Source organism: Falco rusticolus, chromosome 3, assembly GCF_015220075.1.
Source record: "Falco rusticolus isolate bFalRus1 chromosome 3, bFalRus1.pri, whole genome shotgun sequence".
In the NCBI taxonomy this organism is placed as follows: domain Eukaryota; kingdom Metazoa; phylum Chordata; class Aves; order Falconiformes; family Falconidae; genus Falco; species Falco rusticolus.
In genome coordinates this window covers 119,346,697-119,366,804 of record NC_051189.1, presented here as the reverse complement: position 1 = coordinate 119,366,804, position 20,108 = coordinate 119,346,697, and the positions used below count along the sequence as shown (strand labels likewise).

Sequence of the window (20,108 nt, the reverse complement as noted above, 5' to 3'; positions counted from 1 at the left end):
CCAGTATTAGTCCAGGAGAGGTTACTAAAGTGCCAGTGCGTGCTTACGGGGGGTATGGGGAGGAAGTGAAACACTTCAACTATGTTTACAAAACTACTAAGGAACAAAAATGTTAAAATGGTCTTCCTCAAGAGTTGTAAAGATGCATCTTGTATTTATTTCTGCCCAAATCAGCATTTATCCTAATATTTTTAATGAACATGGGAAGTGAGCGATACACTTTCATAATTGAAAATTTAAATCAGAAGATCTTATATTTACAAGATACACCAAGTTCTTCCATTTGCATGGTTTATGGATACTAAAATTCACCATTTAAATTTGCAGCAGTGCTTTAATGAATCCTTAAAGTGTACTACAACTTCCTTGAGTAGTGGTGTATACTGAACTTGAAGAACTTAACAAAATTATTGGGGAAAAAAAAAAGTATTGAACAATATTGTAGCACAGTGGAAAAATCTGCCATGCCTGATGATAGATACTGAAGAGAAGAGTTTTGCATTATCTTCTCAGCATAATTATGACATAGTCAAAACAAAAAATAAATTTAAATTTATTCTCATGCATCTGTTTTGATGGTTTCTTCAGTTTAACTTAGCAAAAATGCTGTTATAGAATATGTTGAAAATGGATTTCAACTTGCAAACTAGTATTAAACTTTTATGAGTGTCCTGCTGGCGTTGGAGGAAGAGCCATGAAATGGGATTTTAATAATCATTTGATCACTCATTTATAGCAGTTGCTTAAATGTCTGTATTGATAAGGTGTTTGACTTAAGTAGGTTGCCAGATTCCTAGCAATTCCAAAACTCGAGAAAAATATTTTTACAGCTATTGTGTTATTATAGACTTACTTTCACATTATTAACAAAATAAGTATACTAAACTCAGCTTTTAATTTTACTAAACATAGTTGCATTTTTTCAAAGCGTTAAAGGTTTGATTTTTTTGATAGCAATTGTTCTATTTTCAGGACTCAGCTTCTGTAGTCTAACTAACTATTAAAGAATGACAACTGCCTTGCTTAAACTTTTTCAGAATAAACTAAGTAGAAGATCACCGCATGATTTTGGTGACTCTGTATAAAACCCTGACCACTTTTGTCCCTGCTGCATTTGGACATGAAGCCCATTTCTGTATTTTGAACTACACAGAAAAAAATACAGAAGGCACTCTTATTATAAGGCTAGCAGAAAAATAAATGTGAAGTGTTGAGCAAATAGTCTTAAACCTCTTAGTAAAACATGTTTGGCACCTAGACCTGTAGAACCTAATGCAGATGTATGTATTTTCAGCAAGACTTAATTGTTACCCAAAAATGATGGTGGCCTGTCCTTAGAGCAGCAAGGACCCTATCCTATAAATCTGTCATGAATGCTGTTCGATCGTGCATGACCCAAGTTGGAGTCACAGTGCGATTAAGGATTGCTTACACAATGGAGGTTTGCCAGATTGAATTGTCATTCATGTGAACTAAAGTAGATCAGAGCCTTATAGAAAGAGTGTACCAAGTTGTGTTTCCTGTTTTTTTCTAAAGAAAAAAAAAAGTTAGAGCTTCTGTTAACTTAGAATTTGAATGAAGCTGTTGTAGTCTATTGGCTTAAAATGTTTTTTGAAATCCAGAGTGGCTAAGTTGAGTGTATATTAGTTGATAAAATGTGTAGAGTAGGAGGAAAAAAACCACCCACTTCTGTGTTAAAGGGAAATCTTAAGCTTTTGTTCTCATTCAAACAAAATAAGGTGGATCTGCAATATTTGGTTATTGATCAGGAACTTTTGAAATTTTAGAGCAGGAGAATCCCCCTGCCTGAAGAAATGTTTTAACAACTTGGAGGTTACCAGAAGCTCTGAAAGACAGTTCAAAATATATTGCATCACATTTTCTGATGTCCAGAAATCTGCAAGTGTCAATTTTGTATTTTAACTCCTTCCTTTTACCTGACTATCAGGGAAGCGTGGTTGAGGCTGACCTGACATGTCATGATGTCGACTTGCTAGGTGGGGTTCGCAAGGGACATTAACCTTGGAGTTATCGGTAAGACAACTTTCTTTCTAATTTCCTTCAGTAAGATTAAAGGGCTGGGGTGGGAGGAGGGAGGAGATGAGCTCCGCAGACCTGATCACTGGAATATTGTTGAAAATCTGCCATTACCACGGAGACATTCCAAGCACTGAAGGTAAAAGTTAAATTTAAATTTGCCCGTGTCCAAGAGGAGCATGGCATAAATTCTTAAACTGAAATCAGTTTTCAAAAATAAAGATTACTTGCACTTCAGAAGAAAACTAGATGCTATTTTAGGGATGCTGGAAGCATAAAAGATCTTGAACATTTACATTTTTCCTCTCTAATTAAACCCCCACCCCATTCCCCCACGCCCTCCATGAAAAAGTACAGAATTTAAGGCACACTTCTTCAAAGTCTAAGAATGCTATTAAGAGATGTGTCCAAGTAGATCTCTGTAAAACAATAAAAATTTATATTGGAAATAACAATGAAACCAGTATATCATGAGTTTGGATCATCTGTCTATTGAACCTTATAATGCTTCGAAGGCATTAATTGGGAGAGAATTGCCATTAAACCAAGGGACAGTTGTAGCCGGTTCTATTATAAAACCGCTGGATTTCAGTAATCGTCTTTTTTGTGGAGGGTACGATAATGTTAATTCTAGAGCAACAAATAGGAGAAGCTGAAGAAGAGATTTGCAAATCAAACTTGAAATACTTGGACGTGTTGAATCCTTCATAGCACCTGCTCATCTTGCACGTTTCCTCAGCCAGAAGCGTCAGGACCTTTCCCGGCCGTACATTCACGCGGTCCTTTGAAAGGAGCAGAGAAGTCGGGAAGAACTTACTAGGCTATAGGAGCATTCCAGGTTCAGTCATTCTTTATCATGGAACTCAATAGCATGCCAGTTCCGACACCAACTGCAGGAGAAATGTAACTGGTGAGTAGAGGTATTTCATAAGGATTTTTCAGATATGAAGTATTCTGTTTAATTCCAGATCAACTTTGGCATACCTCAGTTTGGGAACAGTTTTGATCCCGCAGTCAATCAATGCAGTTGCACTTGAAAGATCTTAAGCAGAAGAAAGAGGATCTCTTTTTAACTCGGGATTCTCCAGGTTGCAGGTCACGTGGAGTTAGTAAGTGCAGTAGGGCTTGTGAAGGTACTGGGGTGGCCTGTCTCTTGGAAATGAAGGAGATGGCAAGGTTGTTACTGCGGGGGGTGGGGGGGAAGGACCCCAAACCTGAGTGGATTGGCTTTTGTGCATGCGGAATTTGGAGATAACTGTCGGAATACGCAATGGGCCATATTTCTCTCATGAAACAGACATCCGTCCTTTATCAGGGAGGTTTATGAATTTAAAGCACGACTTCAAAGTGTATTTCTGGGATTATAATCTGCAAATTGCATTAAATGCAAAAAAAAAGACTGACCTGAATGGCAGTCCAAACTTTAGCTTTGCCCTCCTTGCTTCAAGTATGGCTTCACTTTTTTTCCTTACTTAACGTCAGTGAGCATGCAGCCTTGCTCATGGATTTATTTTTTTTTTCTCCTGTGGAACTTTCTGCAGAGCATCTATAAGTGTAGGATATACACTTGGTTCTGTCTTTTTTTTTATTTATTTTTTTAAATGGTCATGGCAGACTCTGAGAAGTGGTTGTATTTCAATTTTAATTTCAAGCAATGAGTATTTGTTGCACCGGTACCTGTTTACATGACATTACTCTCATGTACCTTCAGACATTTCAGATTTGGCGTGCAGAAAATGCAGTACCCAACTTGAATTTAAGGTGGGGATGTGGTGTAAGCATTAGTTCTGTGGTAGGAAGGGAAATCTAACTCTGGAGAGCATTCAGCTGTCTTAGCTGCGTATGGTCTTTTTTTAAGCTCCCTGCTGTGCTGCTGTAACTTAAGTGAAACACCGCGCGGGCTGGAAGTCCTGTGATAAAAACAGTTCAAGTGCATAATTGGCGATGGTATCGTCATGCATGTGTGCAGGAGAACTGAGTTGCACAGGCAGGAATGTGATGTTTCTTATACTCACTTTTTAACCAGTTCCTGGGTGTGAACTACATCCTGAAAGCATTCTCCAAAGCATGTTCTATATTGAACCCTACTTTTAGTAATCAGTTTTTAAAATTCAAGATATTGAACCAGTGAGGCAGAGAATTAACTAGTGTAACTTTTTGCTTGTAGTACCTATAGAACAAACACAAAAAAGGGTAAGAACACCTTGTTTTAAGTTTCACGTCTGTTTTATCAAGACCAGAGATCCTGAACTCATCCTTTCAGTCAAAATCAATTGCAGTTACAGATTTTTCTCCCCATTGTTCTGCTCAGTGCTGGCAATAGCAACGCTGAGATCACAGGACATTAATTCTTCCTACTCAGAGTACTGTGCATACGTGAGATTATAGCAGCTTGGAAGAATCGCTGCAACGAGCTTTTTTTCATGCAAGTCTTCTACTGAGTGACTTCTGTAACATGCAGATACTGAAGCCAGTGTGCAGCTTACCTGCAAGAACTTAATGTGCAGTTATGTTCAAATGCTACTGGTCTCAGCATCCAAATCATCTCGGTTATAGGATTTTCCCAGAGATTCTGGCTGAGGTCTGATACTCGGCATGGAGCATTCCGCTTTGAGCAGCGGGAAAGGTGATAAACCAGCTGTTGATGAGCAGCTTGACAAAATATATTGGTGTTGCTGTTAATTCAGTTATTGGTCATGGACACCTCTCCACTTACCTGGTAAAACCTAGAAGTGAGCATAAATGATTCTTCCTGTAAGGCAGCAGATCAAGCCTGTTAGTTAATACTTTATTTATCACTTTATTTTCCCCTTGAACAACCAGCAGTAGTAGCTTTTCTTGGGCTATGAAATGTACGTTCCAGTCTTCCCCATGTTTCCTGTTTTCTTTGTTTCTGCTGCTTTGCCGGCTGTTGCTGTGCTCTCAGATATTTAGTTTGTTTCCAGTTGAAGAAGTTGGAGCAAATAGATTCTGCTTATTTTTTCTCCTGAAGGTAATGGAAAGAGGAGAGAAAAAACTCAGAGCTAGGAGGTCCAGCCTGCAGCCCCTTATTGGCAGCTGTGAAGGGGTCCTGCTTTTATTTAAAAGAAAAATTACCTCTTGTCTGCCTTCTCTTTTGATGAAGTTCATATTGAAGAGCTTGCTCCCATCTGGTACTTCTCACCAGTTTTTTGTTGCAGAGCTCTTCTGTGAGCTTGCTCCGAGTGGGGAGCGTGCTGGAAACTGTCGCTTTGAAGGCTGGGGTGCACTTGAGGCAGATTCTTCTTCAGTGTGAAGGAATAAATTACTCTGTTAAATAAAATTATATTGTTACATGCAGAACAAACTCTTCCTGTGGATGTTCTTGGGTAGGTTCTAGGTATCGTGCATCAAATAAGAACTGTCCCGTGAGATGCCTGAGTGCCAGCTGCTAATTGCTGTGCAATTGCACACGCATCCTTCCAAAGCTCAACTAAACTAAGTGCTCCCTGTTACTAGATCATTTGTGCAGGAGAGGCTTTCATATCTTCGTAATACACTAATCCATAGATAAATGTATGGATTAACTTTGGGATTTGATGCCTCAACAAGTTTTTGCTTTGGAAATGAAAGAGGTTGCTTGTGTGTTGTGTGGGTTTTTTGCTTGCTTGGTTGGTTTTTTTGTTGACAGAGTAGAGAGGGTTTGGCTGTAGCAAGGTGCTGGGGTGTAGGCACTCCGGCTGTGCTTTCTTTAAAGGGATATATATGTTCTGACTAATGCGTCTGGTGAATTGCGTTGAACTAAAGTAGTCCCAATTTTTTAGTCTTGAAACTATAGTTTTTATCCTGCCATCTTTCTGCTTTGTCGAGGAGATCAAAACTGTGCGCTTGGCATCTTGTGCACAGACGAGGCAGCCTGTTCTCTGGCTGCTGGTCACATTCTACCTGCGTGACAGGCAAGATTGGATTAGTTCTTGTCTATCAACTGCTGAAAAGCTGCTGAGCTTCCGTGAGGAATATTTTTCAAAGTGGTGGGGCAAAAGAGAGCAGTGGCTTGGTATGCTGGGGTGTGTAGACATTTTTGGTACCAAGGAGCTACCTAGAAAAGTTGTTAAACTAATGGAGGGAATCTCTAGACAGGCAGGAGGCAAATTATTTAGCTGTGTTTTTAGAACTACTTAAATAATTTGTATTCTTGCTTGATAAATTATTTCCTCAAAGCACTGGGTAGCCAGTTGCTTAAGTTTATTGGCAGAGCTTAACAACAATCTCTCTTAAAAATATTTTTTAATAAAAAATCTGTATGGGCGGGGCAAAAGTCTTTTTCTCCTCCAAATAAGCTCTAAGTACTTGCATTAAAAACTGAAGGAATATAGCCCAGTTTAGTGAATTGGTACAATTTCTGTGCACAAATCTGTTTTTCCAGTCATATGATCAATGCCCCAAACTGGCTACTGGGAATTTTAATACTTTCAGAAAGAAGACTGGGTGAACCAAAATTCTTGCAACTTACAAAAATGGATTTTTGAGGACTTGGGGTGGGAGAGAGGAGAGAGTAGGCTGTTGGGAAGAATCAGACCCTGGGTTTCACCAGTGCCGGGCGGTAAAGGCTTCTAGGCTAACCCTTTTTCAGGGCTTTTCCAGTTTCAAAACGTAGCAGTTTACAAAACGTTAGAACTACCTTGTCTCAGTTGTGACCCAAGTTCACAAGCAGTTTTATTTCTTAAATGATACTTGATGGCCTCAGACCTGGAACAGTCACTGGTTTATTTTCCCAGTTAGTTAAATTAACATACGGTGCTTGCATGTCTTCTTAAAAAACCCAAAATGACAAACAAGGAGAGCCATCAGTGCTGTTACCCCTTCTGAAACAAAGCGTGCTGCTGCTTGCAGTTCTTTGATACTGTAAAAACAAATTGATAGTGGAAGAGGCATTGAATTTAAGATTCCTGAGAAATGAGGATGTTTAAAGCCTTAATTGTCGTATTTGTAGCTTCTCTCTTTTACTATGTCTTTACTGTCCCTTCTTGGATTGGATGTGCATCTCTGCTTTCTCTGCTGCTCCTCTGCAGAGAGGGAGGAAGAAAGCGTCTTGGCTCCGTATCGCCAGCAAGCTGGCTGAGGGTGCCAAGTTAGCTGCAAGGTTTGAGGGCTTTTTGAATGGACCTTGCTCTTTTTCAAATGTGTTGTTGATGTGATATGTAAAGGTCAAAGTGCTGCAGGATTCTCTGAATTTTACCTACGTGAAGTATGTGAACTTGAGTTACTAATTTTGTCAGTATTTCTAGATGGTACGTGTTGCACAGGAATGTAGGCATGCACTTATTAGCTAATTTTTCATTTAATTTGCCTATTTTGTGCATATAAACATTCATTATTCCTCATGTCTGCAAAGCATTAAAACATAAATTTCTTTAATGTTCCTGTAAACATTAAATATTTTGTTTCCTCCTGTGTACCTTCTTTAGTGGCAGTTCATAGAAAATAAATGTGCTATTTTCTCTCGCTCTATTTGTTGCTTTACTGACTCTTAGTTGTTGGGTTTTTAGCCTTTTCTCTCGTGGCAAATAGATGTCTTCAATTGCATGCCCTACAAGTGGGTTCAAAAAGGTGTGCAGCATAGCATGTGGAATCTAAAGGTCATAAATAAAATCGGTTTCACTGGGCCAGAGTAGGATATGTGCGGTGAAGACTGCATCTTCTGCATTGTGGGAGGCTGTTCAGATGTGAGAAGCAGTTCCACGAATGTAGGTCATCTTTTCTCTTTCATTGGAAATAGTTTCAAAAATCCTTTTAGCAACTGAGCTGAGCTTTAAAATAGCAGCAGCTAAAGAACGTCAAATGTCTGGCTGCATCAGTAAAGTTGCTGAAATGTGCAAGTACTCGGTAGCTCAAAGTGATATTTTTTTTTTTTCTGGTGTAAGATCTGTGTAGTGTGGGAATGTGGAGGAAAAACGATGTGGTTGTCCATTTCCTAGTTGCTGTGATTCGCTCCACCGCTCCCTAAACCAAGAAATAGTAATAATGGATTTCAAAATTAAATTTGAATTTAAGAAATAAGTTAAAAATCAGTGCTCTCCTCTGAACTTCGTGCTGTAACTGTCTAGCATGGAGGGTTTGGGGTCCGGTTCCGTGGTAGGAATTGCCATCCTTCCTCTCAGACGCAACAGTTACAATGTGTATTCTGTTAACTTCACTCATTTTCACTTACTTGAATTTTTTACATTAATTCAGTGTTTTCTGTTCTCTAATTGTACAAAAGCCATGTATGTAAGTGGTTGGGATGGAGGAATGATAACCTAGCTCTTCAGGAAGACTTCTCCTGCAAAGTAGAGATTTTTGACAGACGGGGGAAAATTGCTTTTTTGGGGGGAGGAGGCTTGTCTTGTTTGAAGTGGGATGTGCAACTGGAAGCCTGTGTCTGCAGGTGAGATCTTCTGAGCATAAAGGTTTTCTACTGAGTTCGGCTTCTTTCAGTACTGCTTATGTGAGAGCAGTTGAAGTGAGTTAGCTGGGAGAGCTCTCTAGTCCGTACTTCTGTGGACTAACCTTCAGAAAAACAGGAGGAAAAGGAAAGTTGTACACTAACCAGTCATCTCCTCCATTAATGGAGTTTATTCTGCCTTCCAAAGGTCTCCTAGCAGTGAAGGATGTAGTTTGGCTCAGGGGTACGTAACTTGTTCAAGCAAGGAATATTTTGTGTTTGAGTGCATAGAGGTCCTGGTGAACACAGCTGAGTTGACTGGTTTTTCACTGGCAGTGGGAGACTCTTCCCAGTGTGTAGGAGGTGGCAGTAATACCTAAATGTACAAAACAATGAGAATAGTGTCCAGCCCTTCTGGCTTACTCCCTGTAGTCTTGAGCTCCATGTCTGGGGAGCTGCCAGGTATGTGCAGCATGCTCCAGAGAGCCGGGGTGGGGAGTGCTCCGGATCCCCTGGAGGACGGTGGCAGTTACGGGGGGATCCTACCACTCCTGTTGTGACACTTTCTTCCCCCTGCCGCACTTCTGTCTGGCATGACGTGGGCTTTGAGTAACTCTCAAGAAACTTTGCGTTTGTGAATAAACCCCTCCCTCATCAGCTAAGGTAGGAATGTGGTTAATTCAAGCATACGCCAGCTCTGCTTGCATTGCACTTTGGTGTTGTCACTGGAAGGGGCCACAGTGAAAGTAGCGTGCACTGAACCATGCAACACGTAGAGTCTTTAAGAATCCCTGTCTATTAAAATATAGACACGACAGTAGTTTCTAAAGTGAGTAAACCCATACTTCACAGGAGTATCTCTGGAACACCACACTGTTCATCTCTGTAACCACCTATTTCTTTTCAGAGAGATTGCAGTGAGCAGCATTGTTTACTGATCTTATATACCCACCCATTATCTTACATGAATAGGCTTGTTTCTCCCTGCTTCTGTGCCTTCACATTTCAGTTTTTAAGGTGCACATGATAGATGTATACATTAACCACTGGAATAAAACCTCTACGGCTGATGTTTCCTGCCCTTCTTAACACCGTACACATGTATTGGTTAACCAGTATTAAGTGATACAGTTGGGAGAACTGCACGCTTGCTGTGGCTAGGGTACTAGGAAAAGAAATTGAAGATAATGTGCCTAAAAAGGTGGAAAGTACAAGAGCAGGCTTACTGAAGTTATAAAAGAACTATATTCTCCAAATATGCTTTATTTAGTACAATATATCAATCCTGGATCATTCCCTGTAGTCATACAAGTCCTTCCTGCCTGCTGGTCAGACTGGGGAGGTTCATCCTGACTGGAGATGTAGTCAGACACCTGATTATCTGAAGAAATTTCAACAGCCAAGTATTGGAGTTTTTACTAAGTTTAGGAAGTGGTCTTGATTTTCACTTTTTCCTCTGTTTTCTTATCCAGAACTCGTCTGACCAGCAGAGTGAGAAGGAAGCTTTTCCAGTGATTCCTGTCATCCTGTATAGATCAGGATCTGGTGATGTAGTTCTACAGGTGCTTGAGTTTGGCAGTGCACTGTGATGCCAGGAGCAGTACTTTCCACTGCAGGTCTGCGTGGGGAACTCCCCTAAGATACCACCAACGCTTCTGTTTTCTGGTTTGGCTTCAGTGCAAGTTCTGTGTAGTGCTGAGAACGATAGCTGGGGAAGGGCCAGGATGCTGCTGCTTGTGTCCAACCCCAGAACTGAGGGTCCCAGGTAGATGCTGTGTGAGATTGACTTGTACAACCTATTTCTTCTCACTGACTAAAGCATCAAGGGTGGTGGATCCCATCAATTATCATGTGGCTTCCTGAACAGCGACTAACTTCTGTTAGCCTGATTTTTATCAACTTGGGAGCATGTTGGTTGCATCTCCTTGATGTTGCATATGTCCTTGTTTTCGTGTTAGGCAGGCAGGAATTCCTTACCAGAATGAGTAGTTACGTCAAGGCTTGCATAAAGACGTTGCCAGGAATTGAGCAGGAAGGCCAAGGCAGAGAAACAGATGAAATAATTTCAGGTGTCCAGCTTAAAGTGTAGGAAGGTAGTTATGGACAGTTACCCAGCTGAGGACAGCAGCTGGCAAGTTGGTTCTTTGTAGGTTTTCCTTTGAGTTAAAATAATGGTAATGTTTTTTTTTATGGTTAAATGGTTAAATTTGGTTAAAAAGGGGGTAATGCCCATGCACAAGGCTAGAAGAAATGTGCGATGCGAGTGGGGTGCGTGTTCAGCAGTGTGGCTGCTGTTCCTGCCAGCTGAAGATGGGGACTAAAGCAAATGGTACAGATCTGTGGGGGAATCCCACCCAAAGGCTGGAAGGACGTCAAGATGCAGCATCTCTTGTGCATGCCAGGGTCTTTCTGAGGGACTGTTCTGTCTTAATTCTGTGCGATGAAATCAGTTGATTGTCAGCGCGCTGGAGGATCTTGTTGTTTGATTTGGATCTCCCTATAATGTAATCTGAAGAACATGTTTGGACTGTGCGCTCCTGGAATGAGTCAGCTTGCTTTGCCAACAGTCTGCCCATCACAAAACCAGTAGACCTTATTAGAACACTTCCACTTTTGAGATGTGTGAGTCAGGCAAGTAAAGTCATCCCAGATTTTTGAAGCCCAAATGCACATGAAGCCTCTGAGAACCCTGAACCACAGTAAAAGTTTCCAAAAGAAATTTGTGTGGGCAGCTGAAGGACCACTTGCAGTAGTATCAAAGTTGCATTAAAAAAAAAAAAGTGGTGTAGTCTTGGTCTTCTGTGTTCTTAGGTCTTAGATTTTTCTAAATATAACTGAGGAGAAAGTAGCAGCAGTATTTGGGTAGGGAGAAGAAAGCCTGATAAAGTTGCTTGTTTTTTAAGAAAGTGACACCTGCTTTTTACTTATTAGTTTATTTAAGGGAATGCTTGTAGTGGACTGTATCTTTCCACTTTAATCTCTTCCTGTGCAGTTTGAGCACTCCTGCTAGGAGTGCCCTCTTTCTGAGTAAGGATACAAGGTAAACTACTTTACAAGCAGGTGGTAAAAATCATTACAGCAATGGAACAGCTTTTTCTTAGTGTGAAATCTGAATCAAAAGTACCAGGTTGCTTGCAGGCTTGGTAGCCAGCAGAGGAGTAGCAAGTAATAACACTAAATTACATCTGGGCTGTCTTCTGTAGCTGTGTGTGTTTCAGAGCTCTAATCATTGTGTATTTCTTACAAAGCCTCCAATAATGAGTAAACAAATGCAGGACAGATCACAAGGATGTTTCATGTAACTTTTTTCCATATAAAAATGCTTATCTTTCAGATGCCAAGCTGGAACTGGCAATAGAGACTGTGAGCTTTGCTCTTGATGTAACAGGAGTATGGGGGCTACATAATTCACACTGATTCTTTATTGATAGATACTGTGTTGGTGGATTAAATTAGATGGTGATGCCTGAATTCTAGTGAATCGCCCATTCACCAAGGGACTGCAGTACATCAATAGGTAAGAGGACCTCCGGGAGGAAGCGTGGGACTGGCAAAGCCATGCTGATCTCGAGCAAAGACAGACTCCTGTTTGATGCACCAGAGCCTTTGCTTGTGTTAACAGTCAGTTCTCCTCTGTTCCAAACTGAGACCACAAAATCTTTGGTGAGAAAAAAGCAAACCACAGTCAGACTTTAATACCAAAAGACTGGGAATGATTGCAGTTCCTTATAGTGATAGGATTGCTTGATGAAAATTGAGATGCAACCTGCGAGGAAGTGTACATTTGCTTGTTATAGTCGTGGTTCAGCCCTGTTGTTACAACAGTTCAGCCAGTGCGGGTGTGTTACTGCTATCTGGAAGGTGATGTCTGATGGCAGAATGAAAGGAGTAGCGAAAGCCTATGGCTCTGTAAAATGAATTATTTTTTGGGGGGGTCAATTAGTTGCCTAAATAAAGTAAGATATTTTAGAAGTGACAGATGATTGAACAGCAATCAGAAATCAGGCTCCAGAAAAGTTAAAACTCATGTTTTTATTTGGTATCTTCAGTATGCAAGTGCCTTGTCCCTTTTATCTACTAATAATGTTTTAACTTCCATCCTCATCTCGTCTCTCATAATCCCTGAAGAATGTTCATGGTGCCGTATGAACTGAGCTGGCTGGTAAGTTGTCTGTTTTTATACCTCTGGAGAAGTTTGATTGCAGACTTTTCTGAAAACATTTCATCCCAGGCACTTCCTTTGTGCCCAGTCTGGTTTTACAGTCTCTGTGGACGTACCAGTTAGTATACTAGAACCGTGTCACAGTAATTGGATCTTGGATATGCTTTTAAATTTATAAAAAATATTGCAAAAATAAATATTTACCTGTGGGCGAGTCCCAGCCTGTGGCCATGCTGTGTGGGTCATGGCCGGTGTGGAAGAGCTGCTCTTCAACTTCCCACCGGGGCATCTGTCAGCTGATGTTTTAGAGAGCAGTAAGGGGAGGGAGTGGGATGGCTGGAGCACAGCCATCGCTCACACCGTGCTTTCTTGTGCTCAGTGTCCTTGAACTTGTTAGCATCATGCCTGCTATAATCAAGCTATACTTCACAATTTCAATCGAGCCTACTTTTAGCCCGCTGCCTTTTGAATTGAAATGGCACAGGCAGACCTCTGTTCTGAAATGTTTGGGATTGCTTCTTACCGTTTGGCACACAAATTTCAGTTGTACGCTGATTTAAGAAATTTTGGCATTCCAGTAGGTGGCTCTTCAGTGTCCCTTTTGCAAGCCACGTTGGGGTGGGGGGAGGAAAGGAAAAGTAACTGACAGATAGAGAAGTGGGACAGAAGACTGTAGGACCCTGCAGTTTCTTTTCAATATTTATTGTTGTATCTTTTCAGTATGTTTCCTTCTCTGGGTCTTCTCTAGGTTTCCTGGACTCAGGCTCTGTCCCTCTCAACCTCTTGTGGTTCATCATGTGTTCCAGGCAGCACTCTGTCAGAAGACTTGACTCTTACTTACCTTACAGTTTAGAACTGATTCTCCTTGCAAACATTAAAAAAACCCCACCCAAACAAACAAACAAAAAGGGGATTGAATGGTGTTTCGCTTTTTCCTGGGTTTCTGTACTACTTCAATTGAAGTGTTTAGGGAGCTGGGTCTTGATTAGCTTTTAGTGGAAGTGAGATAGAGAAGTATTTGTGTAACTGCCTGTTACATTTGCCTGAAAACACTTTTTTGGGTGTCACCTGAGTCATCTCGGTGCCTTCTCAGATACCTGCAGCTTTGCAAGGCTCACGTGGAAAATTTGTGAGATGTAGTAATACCACTCAACAAGAAAGGCAAAGCAGGATGAAAATCAGTTGTATTCTCAGAAATAGTTCAGTGCCTGCTTTTTTAGCATGTGGTTTGAGTTGAGAGAAGGAGAGCTGGGAAGAATAGATCTGGTATTTTGTTCACCGATCATCTTGTGAAGAATTACACAGCCCTGCATCTTCTGGGTGGAGGAGGGCAGACCTTTGGGAGCTGAAGATTGGTAAGATGCTGGTGCAGCTTTTCTTCGTCAGTCTTGGCACCGCTTGCAATATGAAAAGTTTTGCTTTTCTAGCTTGTTTTTTTTCTTCTGATGTTTTGCCAGTATTAGAGATGGGAGGTATCAGAATTTTCTTACCAACCACCAAAAATTCACACCACCACCTCCAGCCCCCAGTACTTACAAGTCTGAAAAAATGGAATTTTTTCATGACTGTGGATGTGATGGGGAGCTGGGGCTGGGACCCCTGAGGGGTGGCCTGTGTGGAGCCAGTGATGTCCCCCTGACCTGAGGTGGCTGTGCTGAATGACCATGTTTTGGGTCAGATGGAGCAGTGTTACATCAGGACGTTCCCAAAAGTGTCTCAGCTGTTTGCGGAGCGGATGTAACATTGAAAGCAGCGTGGTCGTACTCATCTTGAGCTTGGTTGCAGAAGCCTGGACCTGATCCTGCATAACCCCTGCCCACTGCTTCTGCTTCATTCACACATGTCAGGTCCCCATAGACGTCTCATTTCCAGGCATTTCAAGAGCCTGGTGAGACAGAGGTTCCTGATCTTGCCAAAACCCAAACACAAATAAAAAGTGTAGCTTTGCTTGCAGCTTTTCAGCTCTTGGTATGTTTTGCCATGGAGATGTGTGCTTGGCCTCCACGTGCGTCCCCTTTGGGCAAGTTCCCTCCTTGCATGACTTCTCAGAACTTGGTCTTCCAGCCTTCTACCCATCTTATGTTTAAAATAAAATCTTTTTGGTCCTCCTCATTCCTTTTGGTGGGTTTTTGTCCATGGATACTGGCAGAACCTCCTGACATCGCTTAGTGCCTTGGTTAACGTGAGGTGTGGCAGCAGTAGGTGATGCTTGAGGTGATGCTGTCCGAGGTGATGCTACTTCGCTGACGAAATGCCTTCCCATTCTGTTGAGGTCTTCTCGTCTCTGCAGTGCTGTTTTCCTAGCGTTGCCAGGTCACAACTTGGGAGAATTTCTATCTTCCAGAACAGAACAAGAGGTAGCAGAAAAGATGAAATCAAGCCTTTATTGTTCTGGGGTTTTGCTCTGTTGTCTGAATGCCTTTTGATGTGACCCAAGAGTATAGCTGGGTCCAGAGCTCAGCTTGGTTTGAGGGAGCTTTAGAGCTTTGTAACTACACACCGACAGCAGAAACTCATCAACCATCGCTGCTTCTTGGGACTGTTAATGTGTCGGTCAGATCCATTTGAGGCAAGTGTTTTTCTTCTAGATCCCTTGATCTCAGGTCTCTGGCCGTTGCTGGATCATCAGCCTGGCTTGACATATGCCTCTTGGTCTCTTTGGGGCTCGAGAAATGAAGTTTTCTTCTGTTTCATTCATTTTTTAGGGAAATGGCAGCTGTTGTGATCACAGCTGTCAGGTAGCTCTCAAATCTTAAAATCCATAATCAGGGTCGGTTTGTATTCACTACTTTTGGCAGTGAGTCTCAGAAGATGCTTTTGGGCGGGGCGTGGGGGGTGGGGCATAGCATAGCGCAGCATCTCCTGCAATAGCGCCTTGGCAGGTATCGTCACTTACGACTCCTGCAGGCAACAAGAAATCCTCAGCCTGGCTGTTTGTCATTCACTTTAGTACATCAGGCTCCTTCAGGATTTTAAATCCTTGCCTGTTCCTAGGGGATTTATCTTTACAAAAAAAGGTCAAAGCCAGTTAATGTCACCACAGTACAGCTTTATGAAGTGCCTGTGTAGGCACTGGTGAAGTGCTGGTTGCATTTTTTCATCTGCAGGATTTTCCGGTTGATCGGTCTTTGATTGAGCAGTTTCTCTCTCCTTAACAGGGAGTTTGGAAAAAATAATTACCTGTTCCAGAGTAGTAGTTGGGATTTCTTTTTGCGTGATTAAAAGAAGCTTCCAACATATGGTAGGAAAGACGGAGTCAAAAAGAAGAAAGCCTTCCCGCTGCAGTCAAGGAACGTAGATATGAATTACTTAATCCTGAACCAAGGCTCAGACAAACTGGTAATAAGCTGGTTTTACACTTTAGTCTTTTATATCAGCTCTGGCAGTTTGTCACACTTGTGTGAGCTGGAGCAGTAGCTCAGGTGACAGATGCCTGCCTTCTCATCAATGGATTCTATCTGAAGTTTTAGTGTATAGTTGGCTGTACAGGTGCAAAGAGTTACAGCTTACTCTGGAAAAACCGCTCAGGTTCTTTACCAGCTGCCTCGGTGGCTGAGGCTGTTCGATGGGGTGGCAAACGGGCGACTTGCTTCGTTTCACGTGCCTCTGGCTTTACACTCGTAGGGAGGCAGGAGGATAATATAACATCTTCTTTAAACTGCCTGTGTAGGTGACTATTGCTAGTTAGTAATATTATGTAAATAGCTAATCTCAATTAAATTCTTCACGTTAATGAAGAGGGCAGCAGAGCCTTTCCTGAGATTGCGAAGTCTGTTTTCTTCATGTTAGTTATAATAGAGGCGTCTCGTGCTCTGCTTTTGTATCTGCTAAATGGCAACTTTCCCAATTCTAAGGATTAGAGGTCCAGTTCTGTTATACTGACTTTCTCTTTTTGAAAGGTAATTATTTCTACTCTTGTCTGGTTTTAGGTGATGAAGGACGGACGCTGTGATGGGCACTACAGCATGGACTTGCAGCGGGAACTCTGGTGGCAGGTACTCCTGTCTGGTCCTGGTGGTCTGATGTATCTGGGGAAGGCTCAGGTGCCATGTGCCTCTTGACAATGGTTTGCTCCGTTCTCAATTTATTGATTTCAGTGTTGATAGAAATGTTTGTCTTTATAGCATATCCAAGAGCTGTGCTGCAACAGAGGAGGTAAGGGGGTGGGGTGGGGGGGTGGGGGTTAGCAACCAAGTCCTCGATAATTACTCTGTTCTATTCTTTTTTCTGATATAATCCTTAAAGTTTTATGGACAGGTGTTGGCTTTATGGACAGATGTTGGATTGATCAGATGGCTGCTGGAATAATAACAAAACATCAAGAAACAAGGCGTTTTTTTAGCACTGGGGAGAAAAAGACCGATTTGAGAATTAGATTTTTAACCATTCCTAAAGTATTTCTTTGTGCTTTGAGATAACAGACCCAGATGCAAAGTCACTAATCTGTCCAGTGAGATAATTTTTCTGTTTGTTTTCCTGATTATTAGTGTCTGTGTGGTGCTTGTTGCTAGGAACTATTGAGTTGCTCATGCTTGTTTCTCTGCTCTGAATTCAGCTGAGTATCCCTCTGTGGTGGGGGGCTGCTGGCTGTTATTAGCTGTGCTTTAAAGATAAATCCTGGTTTTGGTCAAGTTTAGGTCCCGTTTGTTCTGGAGCCTAATGAAAGCATTAGCTGATGTGTATCTCAGTTGTCTGATTTGGGTTCTAAAGGACTTGCCTGTGAATCTTGTTTTGACAGATAATTAAGTCTGGATTTCTTCCTTAGGTAATAGTAGTCTCAGATATGTCTTGCTACGTAAAACTGTATGTAGACATCAAGGTTTTACTATTCGTGGAGGAAAATGAGTATAAGAACTTGAAATCCAGATTACCTTGAATTAAAGTGAATAAATCAAATTTTAGGAGATACAGTATCTTAATGCCACAACTTGGAAGAATGACCTAGAAATTCTTGAATACGAGCCTTGTTTTAACTGTCATTAAAACTGTGCATACGATCTGTACTTTTGCAGTAAGTGTAAAACTTCCCATGGATTAGCCGTCTTCTAGAAGAACGCCAGCATCTGCCTGTTGTGGCAAGTGATCTGAGCAGTGACTTACCCACATGAGCAGTTTCAGGTGGGTGTGTTACGTGTATTTGCAGTCTTCTCTCTTGTTTCGTGCAGCGCACTAGAAACTGCACATGCCTTGTATAATTTGTTTCCTACCCAGTCCTCTTGTACTGTCCAGTTTTTCTAATAAACATCTTTTGAAGTCATTGCTTTGTGGCTGTTTTCCAAGGGTCTGAGTGTTCTCATGTGTTGCTTGGCCTCAGTGATGTATTCTCTTTGGATTACGCAAGCAAGATGAGAAGAGAAAACTCAAAATCACTTCCTTTGGGTGGGAACTTCATTTTTAAGCTGCCAGGTCAAAATGCACAAACTTTTCTAGCTGTTTCTCTGTTTTGAGTGTTTTCTTGGAGCGTCCTGATGCTTCAGATCAGACAGAAAACCATTTTAAGCAAACCTGGAGAAACTTCTCATGAAGCAAAATTAATTGCTGATTAATTGATGATGAAACAAGTGGGAAGTTGTGATCTTGTGATTTTATTCCAGTGAAGTGCCAAGTCCTGCAGAAAACCTAAGCCATATGAAGTTAACAGTAAGCTTGCACTTAGATGAATACTGAGGATTTGGCTTCCTCCTGGTTTGCTAGCTTTTCTTCCAGAGGGGGACTGAGAAGAGAGCAGAATGCACCCAGTGGTCTTTAATGTGCAGCATACCTCACTGTGTTGGCAATATTCCTCCATTCGGTTGTTTCCAGGGAGTGGGGGGGAGGTGGCCTGTGTGCTTGTGTAGATCTGTTTTCAAGAGGTGAGAATTTGTGTGTGTGTGCATGCGTGTATGTACTTAAAGATCTGTTTCTTCTACAGAAGTGTTCTGGGTGTCATGTAGTTCAGTTTGGCTTTGTTCTTCATTTCAGCTGTGCAGACAGTACCAGAAGCACTCAGAAAGGCACTCTTTTTTTTTTTTTTTTTTTTTTTTTTTTCATGCTTAATCCTTTTTACATGCAACGTTGTGCTCTTGCTGAGCAGCAGGAACGGATAGCTCCTAAAACCAGCTACTACAGAAGTGTAAGTTCAGGAGCTGGCATGACATTATTTTGGGGACTTGGCCAGGAAAGCAGGATTACAGTTAATCCTATAAGAAACTTGTTTGGCAAATTAAAAAAAAAAAAAAAAAAAAAAGGCAAAGGTTTTGAAGAAAAGTTTTGAAGTTTGACTTGGCTCTAACGCTCTTCAAACAAAACCTTACTGAATACCTCAACTTGGCACACTGTGGCGTTGGTGCTTTTTGTATAGTCTCTGAACTGGCTGTGGGGTCGTGACTGCAGCATGCGGGCAGGCAGCGTGCTCCCTGGGAAGAGGATGGTGTGATGTTGCATTCTGACAAAATGCAGTGAATGTCTCCTATTACAGAAAAAAAATAGGTTAAATCTTGTATGTTTACCATCCTGTGGATAACCGAGCGTATTGCTTTTGTGGGGCGAGAGGGGAGATGCTTTTCAACCAGGACTGGCCTGGGGCAGTCGTTAGCTGCATGCAGGTGAGGAGCCATTCACTGCCCTTTGAATCCACCAGAACGTGAATAAATGTATATTATGTTTGTGTTTGGTTGTGTGAATTCCTGCTTTTTTGTAAAGGAACCTGTGAACTGGAAATAAATCTCGTGTACGTTGTGTGCTGGGGTTGGGAGCGGGCTTTGGGGATGCTTCCGGTGTGCACATTTTCTGGTGGTGGTTTTGGCTGAGGAGCAGCAGTGATGTTGCTCTGATCCAGTAAACTATGAACTACAGCTGGGAACATTTCTTGCCATTGCGGACCTTGGGCTGGTGGTGTTACTTTAATTTCTGCTGCACTTTGAGGAATGAAATGTTAAAGCGAGTAGTGTGAGAGTAAAGGTTGCTGAGATCCTGCAAGGACATTGCCCTCCTAAGCCCTGTTGTTCCTCACTGTTAAGTGTAGGATTTACCAGTTAATTAAGACTGAGCCATAGTTAGTTGATGATCTGGATGAGGGGATCGAGGGCAGTTGCAGTCACGTCGCAGACAACACCAAGTTGTGGGGAGAGTGGGGATCTGCTGGGGGTAGGGGGCTCTGCAGGGGCACCTGGGCAGGCTGGACCCATGGCCAAGGCCAGCTGCGTGAGGCTCAGCATGGCCGTGCCTGGTCCTGCAGTGGGGCACAGGACCCCCAGGGCTTGAGGAAGAGCAGCTGAAAAGCTGCCTGGTGGTTCCAACCAGGTAGGAAGTCCCAGGGTCGTGCATGCAGGGGTGTGATGGGGGCAGAGGGTCCAAGCTTCCAGCTGAGGAGACCTTCCAGCAGTGGGGGGGTTGGGAGGTGCCCCAAAGTCAGGCGTCAAGGCAGCACAGGGGTTTGCTGCATCCAGAGAAAAAGGCTTTCTCATGGGGGGCAGAGTTACCTGGAAGTTGCACGTACCCGGACTGAAGTACAAGCAGAATAAGGACAGAGGGAAGGGCCAGCACGTG

The 20,108-nt window shown here is 42.2% G+C and overlaps 1 long non-coding RNA gene across 1 annotated transcript; it reads left to right on the top strand.

The window, feature by feature from the left end:
- Window positions 1-2,953: 2,953 nt before the first annotated feature.
- On the top strand, window positions 2,954-17,838 carry LOC119145057. The gene is made up of 2 exons (XR_005103282.1): window positions 2,954-16,736; window positions 17,594-17,838. It is a non-coding gene; the product is annotated as an uncharacterized LOC119145057 (long non-coding RNA).
- Window positions 17,839-20,108: the final 2,270 nt, after the last annotated feature.